Source organism: Protopterus annectens, chromosome 14.part0, assembly GCF_019279795.1.
Source record: "Protopterus annectens isolate FY-2018-M chromosome 14.part0, PAN1.0, whole genome shotgun sequence".
NCBI lineage: Eukaryota > Metazoa > Chordata > Ceratodontiformes > Protopteridae > Protopterus > Protopterus annectens.
Window position 1 is genome coordinate 698,039,927 of NC_056748.1, and position 24,637 is coordinate 698,064,563.

The following is a 24,637-nucleotide window of genomic DNA, read 5'->3' on the forward strand; positions in this document are numbered from 1 at the left end:
TCCCATCGAGGTACACGCTCGAGAGACTTGAACCTCAACACTGAAATAAATAGGACATGCTGGAGGGACAGATTCATAACCCAGAGGCTCCCTTCACTCTGGAATAAAATCCCAGTCCAGGTTAGGCAGAGTCCCTCATTGACTCTCTTCAAGAGGAATCTTGATGAGTGGATGGGAGATCGCAGGTTTACCCCGGGTATCACTTCTGTGTCAGTGTTAGACAGAGGCACAGTATACTAACCTCGAAAAAGGGCATAGCAAAATTAATTTAAAATGGGTGGCGAAAGCCAAACACACTCTGGCTAGGCTTATAAATGCCCTAGGGCAGATAGCCTAGTATGAACCTATGAACCATAAAGAACTATACAGACTTGAAAACAATGCAGATGGTTCTCAATGCAACTTCACCAAAGCAGACATTTTTCACCCTACTACTGGAAATATCCTGAATCCATTCATAAATTATAAGCGAAACAGACTGCAGTGCAAATATTAAGGTGGTGCAGTGATCTCACGAATAATTAGAAATAAATCAATCCAAGCAGAGACATTTTCAGCAAGGAACTATAGCTGTCATAAAGTTGCTATTATTTGTATACACGGTCAGCCTTATTCCCTGAACTAGGTGACTTTACAAAGTCCATTACAAAACATTACATATCTATTGCTTTAGTAAATCTGGCTCCCTATCAGGGGTGTGAGGTAAGATAATGCAATACACACACTATGAAAAATAAACATTCCTATGAAGAGCAGCAAATTCAAAAACTGTTACACCTTTCAAATATTTCTGCACTTTGACATGCAGGACTGTACCCCCAACACCCCTTCTACTAATAGTAGCTAAGAGTAGAGTAGGGGGACTACTCAGAGGTACCACAACCTCAGATTTACTGTAAAAATCTCCTCATTCACAGTCACGATTCTGCTACTCTGAGAATAGTTATTGCAGTCTCTGAAAACTTCAAAAGGTTCCCAGAAAGGCTGCCAAACTTAATGCTGCATGCCAAACATTACTTACAGGAATTCTTGTCCTTCTTTCTAAGAAAATCACTTTGCCTAGGGTTAGTTCTAAACTTCAGCTACCAAATAACAGAACATCTTTCTAAAGCTGCCATCCACAGACCAACTGCGTTGTCATAATGAGTAGTATAATCTACCAAAAGGTAGATTTTTCCCTCTACTTGCCCTCCTTCCTTAATGATGAGTACACCAGGGCAAAATCTACTATCCAGGATCATCTCCTCCAATCACCTACACTCCTTTGTAAACTACAGTGGCATTCCTGCTCAGAGTTCAGGGACCATAAAGTGCCCTATAATTAGATGGAGCTTTAAAGCACAGTTCTCGTCAGCCACAGCTCGTCCACTTTGGACCAACAAAATATGCAGTCTTTTCTGAAGTCTTCTTGAGGTCATTTTAAAACATTCATACAAGATCAAACAAGTCAGACAAAGACTGTCTGTACTTCACACAAATAAATGATCAGCAGCAGTCCCAGAAAGACTAAGGTTAGTACAAACTTAAATGAGAAATTCCTTCTGTAATAAGATTTTAATATACTGCCACTATCCCCCCTTCACAGTGATGAAGAGTTCCTTACTGTGCCTGCTGAAGTTACACAAGGTGTTAAATCAGACCTGTGAATACCTCCTTACAGTGCAACATAAATGTGCTTTCATGCAACTGTGAAACATCCTAAAATGCATAATGCAAAATCTGTCACGCGTGCGCACACACATTATACCGATTACAAATCATGCTAACAGATATGAAAGAAAACAAGATACAGGAATGCAAAATGCAAGGCGTAGATTTCAGAGATTGTGGCACGTATTGGGTACCCTACATTTCAAGAGCCAAATGGAAAGAACAGTCAGGCTGGCAAAAAGCATGCCATGTACGTTATAAAACCATGAAAGGAATGGCAAAGCTGGGGTATGAGGCTGACTAACAGCAATGAATTTCTCAGCCAGAAAAATGAAGAGAAAAGAGGAATTACATCTGGATGTATTACACTGTTTGAGGGCAAGTAAGAAAAGAAGCGTCCAACAGACAATTTGGCAAGGATATGGTGGACAGCTCACAGTGGGTGGTTCATTTTAAACTGAAGGAATTAAGACATAAAAGGTAGATGTAGGGCCTGAAATGTATATTCTTGAAACAGAAAAGTGTACGTCAGTGGGGATCAGAACTACTTCAGATAGATAGACAAAAAGTAAGGTAATTCTACAGACCTGTATATTTATGCAGGGAATTATACTAAAAATGTATTTATTATTTAAGAAACATGTACTCTAGCACCTAAGCTAATGCCTTCAAACACAAAAATTACGTGACAGACACTATTCAAAATTTACAGCAATTAAAAAGAAAAGGCGTGTTATTTACAGACCCTGGAAACTACAAACCCACAAGTCTCTCTAGTCTCATATGCAAAGCTATGGAAAGATTTATAAAGTAAATGATCAATAATGGCGAGGGAAACCTTAAGACACTGGATCCAACCCAGTTTGGTTTCATCAAGGGCAGGTCATGCCTAATCAACCTCGCGGACTTTGATAAGGTTAAAAGCAATGAATGAAGGTAAAATGATTCATACTGCCTACCTTGACCAGCGCAAGGCATTTAACACAATACCCCATTTGGGCATTGTTGATAAACTCGAGAGATTACATATAAACCGTTATGTCACCCGGTGGATAGCTGGCTCATGAACAGGACGAAGTTACTATTGGGGAGTCTACTGGTAACTGGCCTCTTTGTAGAGGTGGAGACCCTCAGGAATCAGTCATGAGCCCGCTCCTCTTTGGTAGCTTTTAATTCAGAGAGGTAGATAACGCCAAGGGCCTCTGGCTAACCAAATTTCCAGATTATTGCAAATTAGGAGCATTCACAAAATCCCCCACTGGCATTAAGAAGGGATGACACAGACAAACAACTGATATCGGAGCCTTAGACTAAAATTAAATGTCAAATGTGCAACAGTATCCTTTGGAAAGTCAGCCACCCCTGGTAACTATCAAATTGACAACATACCCCTAAGAGCTGAACCAGTAGTCAGGTACCTGGCAACGCATATAGACAGCAATCTAGCCTCTGACAATCCTGTGTTTATGGTAGTGAGGAAATCTCCATGTTGTCCAACTTTTAAACAAAGAAATGGCATCTAGGTTCAAGAAGGTCATTGGGCCACTGTATTTAGCATTTATCAGACATGTCATTGAGTAGAATGGTCCCTTTGGTATCTATGTAACCAGGTACATCCAACAATTGGAACATCCAAAGAGGTTCCTCAGTAAAAAGAAAATAGGGCATAAATAACATGTCCTATGCAGACCACCTCAAAGCCATACTGCTGTATTCTGCTCCCAACAGGCTGTCAAGGGGAGATCTGTGCCTGGCATACAAGGCATCTTCGGACTCCACTCTGATGGACCTCTTGCTTATCTGCAAAACAAAAAGCACTAGAATTACCTGTTCTAAAGACTAAAAATCTTGCCTGTGATATAAACAGGACCTGCTGGAGAGAAGAGTATGTATCCCAGAGACTACCCCTTCTCTAGAACAGGCTTCCCATCTATGTGAAGCAGAGCTCCTCCCTAACCCAATTCAAGTGCAACTTGGATAACTGGATGGGATACAGGAAATTCATCCCCAATTTGGAACCTATGTCTTTAATGGATACTGGCAGTCTGTAAACAGTACATCTCCCAGGCCCTTGCTTACACTTACCAAGGGTACCTGAATTTGTCAGAGATTTGGAATGTATGGCTAGGTTTAAAAAAAAAAAAAAAAAGTCATTATTAGACTAGTACTCGTCTATAAACCTAAAAGTAAAACTCATCCATGATTTAGCCTGTGGTCACTACATCAGACCTCGACAATGCAGGAGCTATGCCAGAAGGCCACCTTCCAAAAGGTTTTCACTGAGAATTATGTCACTATACAATAGCATGTGGTCATTACATTTGACCCAGCTACTGCAGGACCTCCGCCATAAGGTTCAACTCCCAAATGTTTTCATTGAGAATTTTGTCATTGTACAATAGCCTGTGGTCACTACATCTGACCTAGATACTGTAGGAGTTCTGGCACAGGGCCCGACTCCCAAACATTTTCACTGAGAATTTTGTCACTGTATAACGTAAGCAAATTCAACAAAAAGATGCTTGCAGTGTATTAATTTCAACAAGTCAAATACATGCATGCTCTGTACTGGAAAGTGGCTTTAAAATCTCCCTCCAAAAGGGTAGTCCTTGCAATCTATGGGCGACTTACTAAGCTGGCCACTGTCTTTTCTCTTGACCAATAGATTACACTGCATATGCCCGTTAGTCTCCCTAGATGCCAGGTTTCTACATTCAGGAAATGAAAGAAAACCTGTTCTATGTTGTACCTCACTGTTAATTGCTTTGTATAGGCTATACATGGATTACTCTCTGATAATTTGACCTGATTTAACAATTCCACACCAGCAGTTGTTCAGATTTCCTTTGAGGTTTAGTCCTGTCCAAGTAAACACTAAGATGTCTGTGAACATCTAAGGAGTGCAGTATCCGTTCCCCTTTGTTCTGTGGATTAGAAAAAAAGGTTGGCAAATGAATGGACTGATTAAGAGCCACACTGGATACCACCTTGGGCATGAAGGAGGGATTGGTCCTGAGGACACCCTGTCCGCATGAAAGATGATGAAAGGCTCCACTGCCATAAGGGCCTGTAGTTCAGATATCCTTCTTGCTGAAGTGATTGCTAAAAAGAAGGGTTGTTTTCCAAGAAAGAATTTTTAACTCTGCACTTGCAGCTGGCTAAAAAGCAGGAAGAGTGCAGCTGGCTAAAAAGCAGGAAGAGTGAGTTTTTCCAATACAAAGTTAAGGTCCCAGGCTGGAGCTGGGACTCTCCTGGGTGGTCTTAAATTTGTGGCCCCTCTGAGGTACTGCTTGAGCAGTGGATGAGACAAGAGGGGTGGTTCTGTGTTGTAATGAGCTGAAATGGCTGAGGAGTGAATTTTAATGGCGGAAAAGGAGAGGCCCTTGTGAAGCATCTCAGTTAAATATTGAAGAATCTGAGGTAAATTGGGCGCTGCTTGTGCCCACCCCTTGAGTTTGGTTCCAGGCACAGAATCTTTTCCATTTTTCAGCATAAGAGTTTCTAGTACTATGCCTCCTTGCCTCCAAAATGACATCCAACACTGAGGGATGGTAACGGAGAGATTAGGTAATTAGCCAGGCTGCCAGGTTCAGGGTTTGAAGCTGAGGGTGCAGAATCTGGCTCTCCTGCTGTGACAGCAGGCTAGGGGTCTGAGGCAGGTGCCATGGAGTCAGCAGTGACAAACTGCGCAAGAGGGGGTACACCAGTGTTGGCGTGGCCAGTCTGGTGCAATCAGTATCATCCTTGGTTTGTCCCGTTTGATCTTTAGTAGTACATTGGAGAGGAGAGGCAGAGGAGGAAAGGCATAAACTGCTAAATTTTTTCAGCTGAAGGACAGAGCATACACTTTCCAAGCTTGTTTGTGGGGAGTCCTTGTGCAGAATTTGTCCAATTGGTAGTTCTGGGGGGAGGCAAACAGGTCTATATCTGGGCTCCCCCATTTGTTTATCAACATGCTGAAAATCTTTGGTTCCAGTTTCCACTCGTGTGGGTCCATGAGATTTCTGCGGAGTTCGTCTCCCAGTGTATTTAGTTTTCCTGGCAGGAATTGAGCCTGTAGATACACTTGGTAGCTCAAGGCTATGTTCCACAGAGCCATAGCTAGTCTGCAGAGGGGGTAAGAATGGGCATTCCCCTGCTTGTTTATGTACCACATAACAGTGGTGTTGTCCGTCCTTACCATTAATTGTCCTGGAAGAATGTGTTCCTTGAAGACTGTCAGAGCATTCTGTACAGCTAACATTTCTTTTTGATTGACATGCAGGTGCATTTGGCTTGGGTTCCATTTGCCCTGAATGCACTTCCCTGCCAGGTGAGCCCCCCCCCCATGCATAGTCTGATGCATCTGTTGTTAGGGCTTGGGTGGCAGGGGGTAGAGTGAATGGTAGTCCCTTGTTTTGGTGGCAGGCCTCTGCCCACCAAAGGAACTCTAACTGTAGGCAAGGTATGATAGGGGATCATTGCTTCTAGATCCTGAGAATGTTGACACCATAGGCTTTTTAGATACCACTGTAGTTTCCTCATATGCAGTTTTGCATATGGAATTAGTAGAATGCAGGAGGCCATGAACCCCAAGGCTTGCAGTATTTGCCTTGCAGATGGCAGGGTTTTTGTGGCCATTAGTTTGAAGTAAGTTGTCAAATGAATTTGTTTCTCTGGCGTGAGGAAAGCCATCTGGGAAGTTGTGTTCAAGCTTGCTCCCAGGAATATAATTTGTTGACAGGGTACCAGATGTGATTTCTTTTTGTTTATGGTGTACCTCAGACAAGTTAGCACCTTTTATACAAATGCCAGATGATTCGGAAGTATGTCCTGACTTTCTGCCTGAATCAGACAATCGTTCAGGTACGGGTATGTCTGAATATTTCTTTGCCTGCAAAATGCAGTGACTGGAGCTAAGCACTTTGTGAATACCCTGGACGCAGTAGATAAGCCAAAGGGCAGTGCAGAGAACTGATAGTGCACGTAGCCTGCTTTGAAGAGTAGGTATCTTCTGCAAGATTCCCTAATTGGGATGTGCAGGTAGGCTTCCTTTAAATCCAGTGTTGCCAACCAGGCATCTTTGCCTAGCATAGGAAGCAACTGGTGAAGAGTTAGCATCTTGAATTTTGGAATCCCCAAAAAGGTGTTTAATATAGAAAGGTCCAGGATAGGATGCCATGAGTTGTCTTTTCTGGGTACCAGGAAAAGTCTCGAGTAGAAACCTTGTCCCTTTTCCTCTTCTGGTACAGTCTGAATAGCCTTTATGCTTAAGAGAGAGAGTACTTGCTTTTGAGCCTCTGCCCACTGATTTGGGGATAGATCTGGCCAACCGTTTGGGGTTGGTAACGTGTGGAAGTGAAATCTGTATCCTTGGGAAACTATATTTAAAACCCATTTGTCCTGGGTAATGAGTTCCCAGTTTTTTGCCTGCAGATCAATCTTTCCCCCTAAAGGAGTAGTCAGTTCAGAAGTGCTTGGAAGTTAAGTCGTTGAGACAGTTTACCATAGGGGGGAGTCTTACTACTCCCTGATTTGGAAGTGGGAGCCCCCCACTGCTTAGCCCTGTGCGTACCCTGGGACTGAAGCCTGGGTGTTCTGCTGGTTCTATGTTTGGACTGAGAAGGCCTGGAAGAGGCAGGAAAAGACCAACTCTTAGAAGGCCAATGCCTACTAAATCTTGGATGCTGTACTTGTAGGAAATCTTTAACAGTTTGCACAGATTTAGCTTTTTCCTCCATCTTTTTAAGAACTTTTGCTGCTTTGTTGTCAAACAGGCGGTCCTGATTTAAGGGAGCATCCAGCAATTTAGCTTTAACATGATCTGGCAAAGATTGCTCCTTAAGCCAAGCATGCCTTCTAAGTACAGACCCGGTGATGGCAGCCCTGCAAGATGCCTCTAGTGAATCAAAACCACATTGCAAAGTATGCTTTCCAACCAGTTCAGCAGAATGCATTAAATCCTGTAAATCCTTACTTTCAGCACAATTAGGAATCAACATAATTTTCTGTTTAAGCAATCCAATAAAATGCTGCTGATTACTTTAAAATATGAAACTGGCAGATTAAGGCCCTAATGGCCAAAGTTGCTGAAGTGTGTACTTTCTTACCCCATCTATCCAATGCCCTGGAGTCTCTATCAGAGGGGGTATGATTTTTGGCAGTAGTAGCCTTAATGCCCTTGGGTCCCTGTGAAATGGTCTCAGGATCCGCAGTAGGATTTTTAAAAAGGAACTTGTAAGAGTCAGGAACCCTATAATATCTATCAGGTTTTCTGGGAGCAGGAGGTAGAGTGTCAGTGGCCAAGCTAGATTCAGAAAAGGCAACATCAACAATGTCTAGTACAGGAGGGATAGCTAAAGGCCTGTGCTGGGGCAGGAGTAAGAAATCCCTAAGCCTCTTTTTAGAATCAGAGTAATCCTGGTTTTCCCAGTGAAAATGCTCCCTAAGAGTATGCAGGGTTTCACCAAAAGAGAAATCCTCGGGGGGGAGGGGGGCTGGGCAGAGGGAATAGAGTCCTCAGCATCAGAATCCTCATGGGTAGATAAGGATAAATCCTGGTCATCAGAGGAAACAGAAATTTCGGAATCCTGGTCAGAAGTATCATAAGCAAATTCAGTCCTAGGTCTCTTAGAGGGGGAAGGTTGGCTTCCCCTGATTAAAGTAATAAGGTCTTCAGCCATTCTTCTGTTTTTTAGGCATAGAGGCCTGACCATGCGGTCTGGGGGACGGTTTTCTAGGCATAGTTTGTGTTTTAAGCCTTGAAGAAGAAGATGGCGTCAGTTGAATATGCAAGTCAGTAGGCCTGAATACACCCTCTGAAGCCGGTGCCTGCACAGCGGCTCCAGACCCATCCAAGATAGAGACATCTGCAGGTTCCACAGTTGAAGTATTTCGCGGCATACCGGACTCCATATGGGTCTCAGTAGAGGTCTGCAAATCTGAAGTAGCGGGCATCAGGGGCTGTAAAAGCGCCTCACTGAGTACTGGCGAACTGGCGATTGGCTTAGGAGAAGCGTCGGCGGGAGACAGCTTTGGACCCAAGTGGCCTGTCTCTGTTTTTATCTTTGTGTTGTTTCGGAATGTCGGTAGTCGGATGGCTTACCGAAGACATATCTGGATAATTGAACAGAGTACCAAAATATTTAGAAGCTTAAATAAGGCACAAAACCGATAGCGAGGTACGTCGTGGTCAGGGCCTAGGCAAGGAATACAGTACGAATGAAAAGCTTTGTGAGGTATTTGCTTTCCACAAGAAATACATTTACTGACTTTTACTGACATCGGTTTAGAGCAAGAAAAAGTTTCCCCAACGGGGTACTTAGCTTTAGTTGAAGACTTCAGTTCTGAAACTCAAAAATAAAAATTTCAGGAGTTAACCGACCAGAACTTGCAAACTGCTTCTGCTTCGGGCACCGCATGGCAAGAAAGACTGATGTAATGGCGTCGGCTGCATGCTTTATACCCCTGACTACCTGACGCCACTGAAGATGAGACAGCAACCGACGCAGGACCCAAGACTTTGATAATCAGGCCAACTGAGGGCTACTGCAAGCAGATAATCCAAATGTGATGACTGCAACATTGAAATACAAAGAACATCAAATACTGCAGTTTGGCTATTCATAAAAAGTAGAATGTATATTTATGCTTTTTCTCTACCTGCATTAACAAACACCACAATATTTTGAAATCTTCAGAATGCTTCAAATAACACTAAAAAGAAAATGTATTTTATTTATTTATTTAACATTTATTAACCGGGAAAGTCAGACTTGAAACAAAGACAATTTTCAGCAGAGGCCCAGGAAGAAAAGCTAAATGAAGGAAAAAACTAACAACTTTCAGAATAATTATAAACACAACCCTAAAAATTCTGGATAGCCATTAAAGAAATCCTGCATCCAAGCCAAAAATTAAACTCTAACCCCTCTCCCAGTAACTCGCCACTAGAAACTGCAATACAGATAGTGTAGCACCTCTAATCAAGGATTCCCATTCAGGGAGAATCTCTATACCCCACACAACATGGCTTCTACCCTTCCCATAGTACTAATACTGCACTTCTAACCTATATAGATACTCTCAATAAAGCTAGAGGTCACAGCAAACTAGTCTCTTCCTTATTTCTAAAGCCTTCAATACAGTTTGCCACAGCAAACTTCTACTTCAGATGTCCTCATTAGGTCTCTCTTAACCCACCCTTTTTATTTTTTGAAGATTATAAAATTATTGCCATTAAAATGTTTTGTAATACTTTGGAGCTTTTCTCCCTGGGCCTCTGCTGAAAATGGGCTCCTACTCAGTCGGAATTTCATGGTAATCAAATGACAATAAATAAATCCAATAAAAATAAGACTCAAACAGCAGTCAAACCACTTAAAGAACCATTACTTCAAAAGACTACCTTAAGACACACTTCCATGCACTTCCATGATTCAAACTATAAGGCTGCAAAGTACTGAATGTTAAAATAATACACTTTCCTTTATAAATATGGTAAGTCCTTTACATTTACACAACTTCCTTTTCACTTGGAGTTAATTATTATAAAACTAAAGCCTCCCAATGGTATACTATCATTATTATTATGATAATGGGAAATAATAGTAGCCACAGAACTATTTTCTTTATTATGGTTAATGCCTCTAACGTTTGCCTACATTATGGTTTTAAATTTTCTACTGTTTGACCTATATAAACTAGACCATATGGGAACCTTAAAGTACATACAACTTCACTAGATTCACAAGAAAAACGTTGTGTTATCTCACAGTTTTTACTATTTACCTTACCAAACTATCCTAACTGCATAACTGCTGTATTTAACTGCACTAAACCTGGCTGCAAAACTAAGACAGCTACATGTGAACTTTCATTTGAATTTTTTCATTGTATGCGTGTGTCTCTATACACACACACACACACACACACAAAATGCATCACCCCCTTTTGTACATGGGTCAGGGTGTCGCATCAAAAGTGACCATCACCTAGAGCCAGTGTTCACATTGCCTGGTAGCTAGCCATACCACAGTCAAGCTTCTATGTAACACAAACATCTACGGTCATTTTAGAATGCCCAGTCCATAGGTGCGCACTAGGCTAATTGCCCTCTAGCCTTTACAAGCCTAGCCCATAGGATTACCCTGGCATCGTGCCACCTGACCTTAGTTCCCAGTGCCTTTGTTGAGTTGAGCCACTGGAGTGTTCCCCGGGGTGAACTTTCTATTTCCCATCCACTCATCAAGATTTCTCTTGAAGAGGGCCAGTGAGGTTCTCTGTTTGACATGTATGGGAAGTCTATTCCATAGCATGGGCAGTCTCTGGGTTATGAACCTGTCCCTCCAGCACATTCTGTTGATTGTGGTAATGAGGTTGAGGTCTCTGGAGTGTGTGGTGTGGAGGGACTGGCATTTCTTTAGCTGTAGCGTTTCTAACAGAGCTAGACCAGACATGGCTTTGTAAGTCAAGCAGAGATCGCCTCTAAATAGGCGATATGAGACAGAGAATAGTTGGAGATTTTTTGTGTCTTTCCATATATGACAAGTGTTTAAGGCCTAGGATCCTCTTTGTAAGGTACTTTTGCAGCCTCTCCAGTTATTGCAGGTGTCTAGTGAGGTACATGCCAAATGGGGCATTGTACTCGATGACTGGTCTAATGAGGGAAGAGTACAGGGAGACAAAGACCTCTTTCTTCCTGGATGCAAAACCCTTAGTAATTAGATGTGGCATATAGAAGGACTTTCTGACCACAGTGGCAATGTAGTGGTCAAAAGAGAGGTTGCTGTCAACCTGTGTTCCCACATCTCTTCTAGCGCCTTCTGTGTTCAGTGGACTACCAACGATGTGGTAATTCATGGGAACTGGGTTTTTCCCAAAGGGGATGACAAATATTTTGGCACTGAGCTTAAGGCCATGGTTTTGCCACCTGTCGTTGATCTCAGTGAGGCCACTCTGTAGGATGTCAATATCACTTGGGGAGTTAATAATGGCCCCCAACTTGCAATCGTCTGCGAAATTTTTCAGCCAGAGTCCCTTCGTGTTGGCCTGGACTTCAGAGAGGTAGATACCCCTACTGCACATCTTGAGAATGTGGGAGGTAAAAGGAACACCTGGTGAAAACACATATGAACACAGGGAGGATATGCAGATTCCACACAGGAGGCACTTCAGCTAGGAATTGAATCAGATAACCTCTTGCTGTAAAGCAACAATGCTACCAGCTGTGCCACCCTATATATTACATATACATCTCCATCTCTCTCTCTCTACACACACACATATACATACACACATATATATATATATATATATATATATATATATATATATATACACACACACACACACACACACATATATATATATATATATATATATATATATATATATAAAATTGCATGTACATAGATTATACATATACACACACACCTTAATCATTACAGTTAGAGCACAGGATGGGCTATTAATGATCCACTTCCTGTAGCCAGGATTTTGATTCCTTTATCCACAGTTTGTCTACTAAGCAACTCTAAGCAAGTCACTGAAAAGTACAGTTTTGTACCTACCATAAATGTAGATGTTCGAAGATCCACATTGCTGCAGTCCTAACACTTGGGTAGTCCGCTGTCCCTCGGTCGGCCCGAATATCAGAGTATAAGGCTGACGTCGGTCAAGGCGCATTTGACTGACATCAGAACGTCAGGGTACAAATGCGCATGACCGACGTCATATCCTCAGTCTTTTCTTGCCCCAGATGTCAGAAGACCCTAAAAAGAAAGGTCAAAACCCATAGACAACAACCAAACAATCAACCAACCTAACACTAAAAATATGTACAATATAAACAATATATACAATATACCTCAGATTGAAAACCCAGCCCACACAACCACCTCAAACTACAGAGGGGAAGGAGGGAGGGTAAATTGGACTGCAGCAATGTGGATCTTCGAACATCTACATTTATGGTAGGTACAAAACTGTACTATGTTCTTCATCCCACATTGCTGCAGTCCTAACACTTGGGTAGAATCCCAAAGCAGAGGTAAGGGAGGATGGCTAAACTATAATGAAGAAGGAGCTGCCAAAATGCCCTGCAAAACAGCAGTGGCAAAACCAGCCCTGGATTTAGAGTACAGTGGAAGGTGGTAATGCCTAAAGAAAGTATGCACTGAACTCCAAGTAGCTGCCTCCAAAATATCCTTAGTTGCCACCCCCCTCAAAAAAGCTGTTGAAGTGGCAGTAGCCCTAGTGGAATGAGGCCTAATCCCAGCTGGAATCTCTTTGCCATGATGGGAATAACAGAAAGCAATGCAAAACCCAATCCACTTAGAAATAGTTTGTTTTGACACAGGCTTGCCCTGAGAACACAAAGCAAAAGAAACTAATAACTGCTGAGATTGCCTGAACCCTTTAGTCCTGTCCAAATAATATCGCAACTGCCTGTGTACATCTAAAGTGTGCAAAATCTTTTCCCCTTTATTTTGGGGATTTGCATAAAAAGTAGGCAAATGAATAGTCTGGTTTAAAGCCACACTAGAAACCACTTTAGGCATAAATGAAGGATTAGTACGTAAAGATACCCTATCCTTATGGAAAATTAAGAAAGGCTCAACTGCCATAAGGGCCTGCAATTCAGAAACCCTTCTTGCAGAGGTAATGGCCAACAAAAAAGCAGTCTTCCATGACAAATATTTCAACTCAGCAGTAGCTGCAGGCTCAAAAGGTTGTAGAGTGAGTTTCTCCAACACAAAATTGAGATCCCAAGCAGGAGTAGGAGCTTTTAGGTGGGGTCTTATATTCTTTGCCCCTCTAAGAAATTGCTTGAACAAAGGATGAGAAAACAATGGTGGGTCACAGTCGTAGTGAGCTGAAATTGCTGCAGCATGAATCTTAATAGAAGAGAAGGACAAACCTTTGTCCAATAACTCAGTAAGATATTGAAGAGCCACACTTAAATTAGGCTCAGAAACATCCAAATCCTTAGCTGCACTCCAAAACAAAAATCTCTTCCATTTATCTGCATACACTTTCCTTGTACTAGGCCTTCTAGCTTCCAAAATCACATTCAAAACTTGTTGTGGAAGATGAGACCCTCTATGGTTCAAAACAGAATATGCCATGCTGTTAGGTGAAGAGAGTGAAGTTTGACATTGAGCAAATGACTGTCCTCCTGTGACAACAGGTGTGGGATCAAAGGCAAAGGCCATGGAGGCTTCCGTACTAGACTTCTCAGTAATGGGTACCAGTGCTGTCGAGGCCAATCTGGAGCTATCAAAATCATCCTTGGCTTGTCCTGCCTGACCTTCAGAAGTACCTTTGGGAGGAGAGGCAAAGGTGGAAAGGCATACACATGAAGATTTTTCCAACTGAAAGAAAGAGCATCCACTTTCCAAGCTGTGGGATGAAACCTCTTCGTGCAAAACTTTGGCAGCTGGTGGTTTAGTGGAGAAGCGAACAGATCTATGTCTGGAGTTCCCCATGACACTGTCAATTTCTGAAATACATGAAGATCCAGTTTCCACTCGTGGGGATCCATGATTTGTCTGCTTAATACATCTGCTAAGGAGTTCTGTGCTCGGCAGAAACCTTGCCTGAAGATTTAGTTGTAAACTGAGAGCAGTCTCCCACAAAATCATTGCTTGCCTGCATAGAGGATAAGAATGTGTTCCCCCTTGCTTGTTGATGTACCACATGACAGTTGTGTTGTCTGTTAGAATCAACACCTGCCCTGGAAGAAGTAAATCCTTGAAAGCTATTAATGCAAACTGGACTGCTAACATCTCCTTCAAATTGATATGTAGATGCTGTAGTCTGACAGGCCACTTGTCTTGTATCCACTTTCCATTTAGATGAGCTCCCCAAGCTTTGTCTGAGGCATCTGTCGTTAAAATCTGACTCACCTCTGGCCGGGTCACAGAGAGTCCCTTGTTTAGGTGACATTCCTGAGCCCACCACAAAAATTCCTTTTGAATGCAAGGTATTATTTGAATGACAGTGTCCAGATCCTGGCAGTGCTGTGTCCATACATTTTTGAGATACCATTGCAGCTTCCTCATATGCAGTTTGGCATTGGGAAGCACCAGAATACAAGATGCCATGAACCCTAAGGCTTGAAGGACTGTCCTTGCAGTCAGCCCGGACTGAAGAGATAGTTGATGGAAGTAAAGGGAAAGATTCTTTTGTTTGTCCGGGGTTAAAAGGCCATCTGGGATGCTGTATTCAGTCTTACACCCAGAAAGCACATGTCTTGAGAGGGTACTAGACTGGACTTTATTTCGTTCACAGAATACCCCAGGCATCTTAGCACTGCTATCACATAATCCAAATGATGAAGAAGCTCGTCCTTTCCTTGAGCCAGAATCAGGCAATCGTCCAAATAAGGATAGATTTGTATTCCTTTTAGCCTGAAGAAAGCTATCACTGGAGCCAGAACTTTCGTGAATACTCTGGGCGCAGTAGATAAGCCAAAGGGCAATGCAGAGAACTGATAGTGAGAAGTCCCAGTCCGAAAACGCAGATACTTCCTGCAACTTAGTCTGATAGGAACATGGAGGTAAGCCTCCTTGAGATCCAAAGTTACCATCCAGTGATCCTTGCCCAGTAGAGGTAAAAGCTGTTGTAACGTCAACATTTTGAACTTGGGAATGTCCAGATAAGTGTTGAGGATAGATAAATCCAAAATTGGTCTCCACGTGTTCCCCTTTTTTGGAACTAGGAACAGGCGAGAATAAAATCCTAGGCCCCTTTCTGGCATAGGAACCGGCTGTATGGCCCCTATTTGGAGTAACAGAGAAATTTGCTTGTGAGCCTCTATTCTTTGTTGAGGAGGAATGTCTGGCATGCCTTTGAAAGGAGGCAAGGTATGGAAATAAAACCTGTAACCGTGGTGTATGATATCCAATACCCATCTGTCTTGGGTAATTATACTCCAATTTTCTTTGAAAAGTGCCAACCTTCCTCCCAAAGGTGCTGCCAGGCGAGAAGGTTCTGGCAGCTGAAAAGGTAGGTCATTGGGTCTGTTTACGAAAGGACTGACCCCTGCCCTCACCCGAAGACTGTGCAGGAGAACTCCCTGTTCTAGGCCTGAAAGAGCCCTGACCTCTGCCCCTGCCACGTCTAGATCTACCCCTAGACTGGGAATCATAAGAAGGATACGTCCACCCCTTAAGTAGGCCAATTTCTACTAAACTTTGGAGGCTGAACCTGCAAAAAATCTTTAACAGTCTGCATAGACTTAGCCTTGTCTTCCATTTTCTTTAAAACTGCCTCAACAGGAGAACCAAACAAGACATCAGATTGCAAAGGGGCATCCAAAATCCTAGTTTTAACATGGTCAGATAAATTTTGATCCCTCAGCCAGGCATGCCTGCGAAGAACTGACCCAGTGGCAGCCACCCTAGGCGAGGCCTGTACAGCATCAAAACCACATTGCAAAGAATGCTTACCCACCTGTTCAGAAACATGCACTAAATCTTGTAACTCTTTACAATCAATACCTTCCGCCAGAGCATCAACCTTAGATTTCAACTGTGAAAGGAGATAATTTTGAAATTTCAACATGTGAAACTGGCAATTCAAAGCTCTCATGGCTAGAGTGGAAGAAGTATAAACTTTCTTTCCCCATCTATCCAAGGCCCTGGCCTCTTTCTCTGCAGGAACCGGATTCTTGACAACAGAAGCCTTAACACCCTTAGGCCCCTGGCTAACAGTTTCTGGGTCTGCCCTAGGACTCTTAAAAGATACTTATGAGCTTCAGGCACCCTGTAATACCTATCTGGTTTAACAGGAGCAGGAGGCAAAGAATCAGGATTAAGAGAAGCCTCAGCAAACACATCTTCCACCACATTCAGAACAGGAGGTATAGCTAAAGGCCTATGCTGGGGTAAAAACAAAAATTCCCTAAGCCTTTTCCTGGAATCAGAGAAGTCCTGACCTTCCCATTTAAAATGCTCTCTCATGGAGTGAAGGGTCTCTGAAAAAGAAAAATCCTCAGGAGGAGAAGCAGAAGGAGTAGAATCATCCACATCAGAATCAGAAAAATGAGAATACTCCTGCAAGTCTTCAGCCGAAGACTCAGACACATCCAAAGCCTGCTCATAGTCCCCCAACACTGGTTCCATCCTAGGCCTCTTATCAGGAGGGGGCATAGAGCCTCTAATTAAAGTAATTAAATCTTCTGCCATTTTAAGCATGTGCTTCTTGGGCACAGAACCTGAAGAACTAGGAGTGACACCCACAGAAGCTAAACTAGACCTGCCTCTAGGAGAAGCCTTGGAAGCAGAAAGAGAGGGCCTAGACACCTTAGGAAGGGAGGGGAGTACAGAAATCTGAGAAGCCCCTACAGCCTGACCTGCCTCCTGGGAGGCCACATCCTGTAAAATCAAAGTTTCTCCCTGGGACTCCAGAGAGGCCTCCGTTGGAACCACCGGTTCCACTGACGCCCCTAAAGAACCGGCGTCCGGTTCGGACGACTCCTCTAACCTAGGTTTAACTGCCTTGTCCTTGCGCTTCTTTGAGGAAGCGCCGGAGCATCCGACGGCATATTGTAATTGCACCGCTTCCCAAAGACCAACCTGGCACAATCCAACCTTCGCTTTATAGTGCGTTTATTGAACCTAGCACAAAAGCGACACCCAACAACGTCGTGCTCAGGTCCCAAGCAAGGTATACACAAATTATGGTAATCCCTATGCGGTATCTGTTTCCCACAAGAAATACAGTTATTCACTTTTTCTGACATCCGGTAAACCACTGAGGCAAGAAAAAACAAAATATTCCCCAACGTGGTACTTAACCAACTCTGACTTCGGTCTGAAACTCCGAATTCGAAAAATTTCAGAACGCCGAACGGCACTTGCAACACTGCTTCTGCATTGGACCATGCGGCAAAAAAGACTGAGGATATGACGTCGGTCATGCGCATTTGTACCCTGACGTTCTGATGTCAGTCAAATGCGCCTTGACCGACGTCAGCCTTATACTCTGATATTCGGGCCGACCGAGGGACAGCGGACTACCCAAGTGTTAGGACTGCAGCAATGTGGGATGAAGAACATCAGACAATGCTCCCGAACCATCTGAAAAAGGTCCATGTGGTTACTGTTCTACTCTAGCTAACAAACATGTAGTCAAAAAATGTACACAGGTAACAGGGTGTGAATGGAAAACAGAATGTGATACGAATATCTATACCCTTTGGCTGGTAAATGCATTTATCACCATTCTAAACATCATCAGTGATGCAACAGGCAGCACTCTTGCATTTGGAGCTGAAGACCAGAAGGCTGTGAGTTCTAGTCCCACTCCAGGTGATTTGATTACTGTCACTGCATCATTAAAAGATGTTCCACACCTGAGTGTATTATCCTACAGAAGGGACATTAAAAGATGTTCCACACCTGAGTGTATTATCCTACAGAAGAGTCATTAAACTGAGGTTCTACCTTCTTGAACTGGTGGCGTCTCAGGTGGATGTAAAAAAATAAATAACATCCCTGGTCTCCCCTGAAAAGTGGCCACTTGTGTAGTGGGACTAACACAGTCAGCAAAATGACACAAATAAATGTCATCAAGCATTAGCATAACCAATCACCATAGCTCAGTTCCATTGATGCTTAAACAGAAAAATGAAGAAACTTTGCAAAGATGCACAAAACCCAAAAACTGGCAAAACTGGAATGAAAATTAAGGCAAAAGGAATCACAACCAGTGAATCAGAAACAGCATTACTGGAAAAATGACTCCAGTTCTAGATATCTACACTAAATAAGATAACTAAACTGGTAAATTAACAGATAAAAATATCCCTCACTAGCCTGTTACAAACACTACTTAAAAATTAAATATTACCCCAGAAATATGCCAGAGAATCACCTAAAGGGCAAAAATATAGAAATTATACAACACCCCAATTCCTCAGTCAATATATGCAATTATCACAGCCCAAAGAAAATAATTGGGAACAGTAATTCAGACTGAAAAAAAAATTGAATAAAGAGAAGTAGGGGGTCTTGTTTGTGTAACACATGAAATATCCTCTACTCCAGGATTAGAGGAACTTGATTTCCTGACTTGAGGTTTCAACACTCATCATGAAACTCTTCACTTATAGCTGAAGTCCTAGGGCCTTACAGTAGAGCAAGTCTTTTGGAATAGAGTCTGAAGTTACTTCATGCATCACAGATCCCCACATAATACCACATACATATATCATACAACCTAAGCAACCTCACATAAATTATTCCATTCCTGCTTTATTTTTTTTTAAAGAAACATCTTTATTAAACCATCACTTACATTATAAGCAATTTCTGTCTGTTGTCCATCGATAAGATGTCCCCGACTTCCTTTTCTAAACCTAGAAAGTTACTAGAACAACAGGATGTGTTTGCCTGATTTACTGGAAGATTCTAAGCCTGAAATTGAAATCTAAATACATGCCATTATTTAGCATCTCCAATTCTCAGTAATTTGTCTGAAAACCAAGGACTTCATGAGGAACACACCCAACATGAGGCAAAAACCTGGACAGTTGAAAGGCATGGAAAGTGAGTGTAAACAAAAGGGACTGTGTTAAAACTACCTTTCTGAAAGTGCTGGCTAAATATTTTATGGCTTTGAAAGCCGGTAAAACAGTTAGCATTTTTGTTGTACGTGGAGCACATAAAGCTCCATGCACTACAAAGAAGCATGAACAGTTAACTTATGCTAAACTAATATTAAGTGATGTCCTTACAGTCACCCCTGCAGCATTCCTTACAAATGGGATTCCCTGCCGTGAAGCCCACCGTTCGGACAGTTTACCAAAGTCTACCATTGCTTTAAGGTACTCTGAACGTCACCTGCACACTCCTACTGCAGCAGTGAAAGCAAGGACAAGATTTTACACAACTATAACTTTTCAACATGGATGCAAAAATTTACCTCAAGAGCGAAGAATTCCTTGGCATCCTGGCTGACCTATTCTAACGCCTTTCCCCTACCCCCTATCCAAACTCTTCTTTAAAACTCACACAGATGCACTATATATTATCACACGCTATTTACCAACTCACCGCTGCCTACTCCCCACTGTCCCATCTCACTAATTCTCCCCTAGACTAAGTTGAAAAGCTTTCCCTAAAAAAGTCAATGAACCTCATATGAGCTTGTCTATAGTCTCCCGCTTTCAGAGACTCGCTAGTATTTTTTTTAGTTTTTCCTTTGTCTTACCTTCACTAAATCTTCAAGATTATCTTTACTAAACATACTGTATGAAAAACAATCATATGTTACAACCTGCTATACTTTTAATTGCATGATTAAAACCACTATACCTATGTAAACATCTTTTGCAATTATATGTTATTATCTGCTATAGTTTATAACGGTATGCCTAAACCACAATGTTCATGTAAATATCTTATGTATAGTATGTTAGCAATTGTTCTGGAGCTTTTCTCTCTGGGCCTCTGCTGAAAACAGACAGATCCGTCCAGTCGGATATATTTGGTAAACAAATGTAAAATAAATAAATCCATGTCTGGAACACATAACACTGTTAGCATTGGTGAACCACTGATAACCCTCCATGCGCAATGCACTCCCCACTCCCACATTATAAAGAATTATATAGAAAAACATCCATGGGAGTAATGTGAGTGAGTGACAGACATCCAATGCTGAAGGAATTAAAAAAAAAAAAAAAAAAAAAAGCGCACACATACGTGCACAAAAAAAAAAATAAATGGTACCGGATGGAAAGACAATTTGAATAGTGCTACCATTACTACTGTGACAATACAGAGTTCAGGACTTACTTCAATGGGACAAATGTTTTGCAAAAAGGACAGAAGAGAAAGCAAAAAATATTGTACTAATTCCAATGAAATACATGATAGCATAGAAGACCACCTTGTTAAGTGACTACAGGACAATATGATTTAAGTGAAGGTAATCATAGTGAAGAATGCATATCCTACAGAACTCAAGAAGATCAGCTTTAAGAAGATGGACAACCATCTCATATTTATATACTGGCACTGAAAAAGCAGTGCCGCTGATAAAGGGAAAGAATTGTTCTAAGACTGAGAAACTTGACAATGGAGCTTAACAGATCACTGTGCTGACAAGCATGCTGTTTGGATATCATTTGCAGCAACGGTAGTTGCCTTCATAAATGGTTAAATGGGAAGGCAAACAATGACCACATGGTAGCTTTCATTCCTTGGAAGGCAATTATTGGGTCCACCAGACCAAACTTCTTAGTGGGAGGGAACTCAATGGTGGCAAAACTAAATTTTTTTTATTCCATCCATAACCCCTTTTTCCTATTTTGCACATGGGGTTGGGGCGTCACTTCAACAGTTCCAGTTTTTGTATTCAGTTCATTTAATTTGAAATATTAGATATTTATTTTCCACTTACAACTCCATGTACTTACTACATCGTAATCAGCATCACTGACTATCACAATGATTCTTGATATTACTTCTGAGCTTCAGGTCCCATTGTTTAGTGTCTACCTCCTTCACTGCTCTCTGGATGCAGCATTCATCTTCCTCAAATCTCCATGTGGCTTTATCAAGATACTAATTTTTTCCTGCCACATTCCAAAACCATACTGCATAGAATAACTGCCTTTTCTGACTCAAGAGGTAGCACCCTCACCTTTAATGCTTGCAGATTAGAAGGTTTTGGGTTCTATTCACACATTAATCACTTGGGTTCATTTGGTCTGACAGTTAATGCAGTGGATTAAGGCTATGCGCCGTTAATGAGCTGCTATTTGTATCAGTGTTTGATTCTTTAGTCTCCATTTTCCTACTATGTGTACTGTAACTCTGTCAAAGTTACTTAACCAGACAGTGCTCTGAGGCAGCTGGGAAACTGGACTATGCTCCTGAGTTGTCCCCTGGACCACATGCCTAATAACCACCTATGAACTCTCAAACTCTAATAGTCTCAGGTCTATATTGTGGTGCCTTTCTCCTGGGTTTCACCAATAAAAGCATATCTGCCTCAGCAGGACTAACCTATTTAATAAAATGAAACAAATTTAAAATTATAGTACCATGTCTTTTGAAAGAAGTAAGATCATAAAATATCAGTAACCATATTACCAACCAGTCACACATACAATGAACCAATTATTGCTTAAAAACCCTCAGTTACCACAATATTATTATTAAAATGTACCAGTCAATCATTTAAGTTTAGTGCCAGATATAATCAGTATGTCCACCAACTTGTATAGATTCTTATAAAATAAATTGTTACTCAGCTTCAAGACTAGAACTACCATCTAATCTAGTTTAAATCACTATGCCATGGACAATGCCAGAGTTTTCCTGCATTGTGAAATTAGATCAAGTATTCCTAACATTCATATGTGTTCTAGTTTGTCCAAGCCCTCTTCTTGCCTACTTAGTGAACCTGCCTAAATGAAATCAACTCCCTGCTATCGATACTTATCTTTCAGCTCCTGAACTGAAAGCTTTTCTGACTAATATGTCATAATTCAATTTGTTTGAGCAGTGTGACACAATTTGAAGGCCAGAGTTCCAGGGTGGTTTGAGAACTAGGACAAGAAGGGTGCGTAACGGTAATTAACCCTTTCCTGACTTGTGGGCATGCCCTTTCTTTTAGCATGCCACTATATTACAAAATCTCCCTTGATACAATATACTTTTTTAGAGAAGTGTTTGATATTTAGAGTTTTTTTTTTAAATATCTGTATGTATTATCTTGAATCCTGTGTTTTATGTATGAACTACTTATCAATGACCAGAGGTCCCATTGTAAGATGATATTGCAGGAAAATCTTTGAGACCCTCCATGTTAGCTCAAACTAAATATGCCATCCACAGAATTATTACATTTCTTTCATTCTTGAATGACATCTTGCAGCTGTTATGAACTGAATGAGGTGATCAGCTCCCCCCAGCTCCACATAACAACACTGTACGTTAACAGTCATGTGAACAGCGAAAATGGTGAGTGCATACATAATCATTACCTTGATCCAAACAGCAGGCCACTGCATGTATACCACAAACATTTAGGTGCCTCACAAATACCAAGGTGGGTAAACAGAAAGGCAAGAAATGGGAAAATGGTTGATGGCATTCTTTGAAAACCAATTATATGGGAAAATAAAAATATGCATTAATATAGGCATCAAGTGAGAAGCCAATATCCGGTGGAGTACCACAGGAATAAGTGCTGGGTTCATTTCTGTTTTACATACCTGTATCTGACTTCTTCACAGAAGTGAATAATGTAGAAAATCTTGCTTGTGGTTATACTACAATTGGATTATATCAGACAGCACAGTCTTGAAACAGATATTTATTCATCAGTTGTTGACTGTGTTAGTCCCAGTAGGCTTACTAGCCTATTTTCAGGGATGACCTGAAGAGGCATTTATATTATTAGTGGAGCTTTGGTAAGGGCACTGGTGGAACTTCCCCTACTCATCATGGTTGTGAGTGGGATCCATTTTGGAGAAGCACTTCCAGGTGCAGAAGTAGTTCAGAGAAACAGGGAGGCAGAAGGAGAGAGAAGGAGATGATGGAATGGTGAAAGAAATTAAGGAGGAAGCAAATATAGAGACCAAAGAATGTGCAGGATTCTAAAGAAATGTTTCAAAGAAATCTGTTTGATGGAGATGAGTCAGCAAATGACGGATGTACAATTACAGCCCTCCAGTTGGGAAGGTTGCGGGACGATTTACCTAAAGAAATGGTGGTCCAGAGTGAATAAAAAGAAATGAAGGAAATGTTTACTGGGGGGAACATTATGCAAAAAAATACAAAAGGAGGATGCAGAAATAATCCTGAGCAATAGTGGCGAGATGGAAAAGAAAACATACGCAGAGAAAGTAAAAGAAGGCAAAAAGAGGACTAGCAGAAAAGAAGTCAGACGAAAATGAAAAAAGCAGAAGTGAGTGTTAAGGATTCAAAGTAAAGAAGACAAAGAAATAGACAAGTAGGAAGTGTGGGACAATTTAATAGCTCCTTTGGGTGTAAAGGCACATGAGGTAATATAGCAATAACCCATGCCTGGGTGTGGGTAATGCTGGATTTACCCACAGTTGGCGTGATTTGGTCACGAGGGCGAAGCCCGAGTGGCCAAACAAAGCCAACCGTGGGTAAATCCAGCATTACTCACACCCAGAAGTGGGTTATTGCTATTATACAATGACATTATTTAAGAAAAAAAAATACTTTTCTTAAATAATGGCATTGTATAATGCCTCCTTGCTGCCCTTCCGCAGCTGTCTGGTATTCTGCAGCAGTTCTGATCTACTGCGCATGTGTATGCCTACGCAGTACATCAGAGCTGTGGGCAAAAGCAATGGAGAATGCAAGATCTCTGTTGCTTTTTACTGTTTCGCTATGTTAAATGGGTTTAACATAGCGAGACAGCTTTAAAAAAAGCAACGGAGAATCTCCGTTGCTTATTTTAAAGCTGTCTCGCTATGTTAAACCCATTTAACATAGCGAGACAGTTTTGAAAAAAGCAACGGAGATCCGTTGCTTTTTTTAAACCTATCTCGCTATGTTAAAGGAGTTTAACATAGCGAGACAGTGTTTAAAAAAAGACATATACTAATGGAAAAAATCCGGGCGACCAGACTTTTTTCCATTAGTATAAGTCGATTTACAACGAGCACGCTGACCGATCAGCATGCACGTTTTGGAATATTAATGGTAGGTCATGGTATAATAACATTTATTCTCATTAACAAAGAGACATTTTGTGACATTATACCTGAGACTATTTTATCAATGGAAAATTTTCATAGAGAATATGAAAAAAAAAAGACTAACTCATGGAATCTTTGTGTGATAAAAGCATCTAACAGGGAAACAAAAAAAAAAAATCATGTACAATTTCAGAGGTAGAAAGCACATTTGAAAACTTTATGTAAAAGTAGTACTGGGCAGTGCAAAAGTTTATGACAAAAGGGGTTTATGGACTGAAATTGTAATATTTGTGTCTTTCGGCTTTTCCCGGT

General features: G+C 41.5%; 1 protein-coding gene across 3 annotated transcripts in view; it reads right to left on the reverse strand.

The window, feature by feature from the left end:
* DNAJC11 (DnaJ heat shock protein family (Hsp40) member C11) overlaps positions 1 to 24,637 on the reverse strand; it is a 1,614,167-nt gene that overhangs the window by 1,564,391 nt on the left and 25,139 nt on the right. The gene's annotated exons all lie outside the window — the stretch shown is intronic.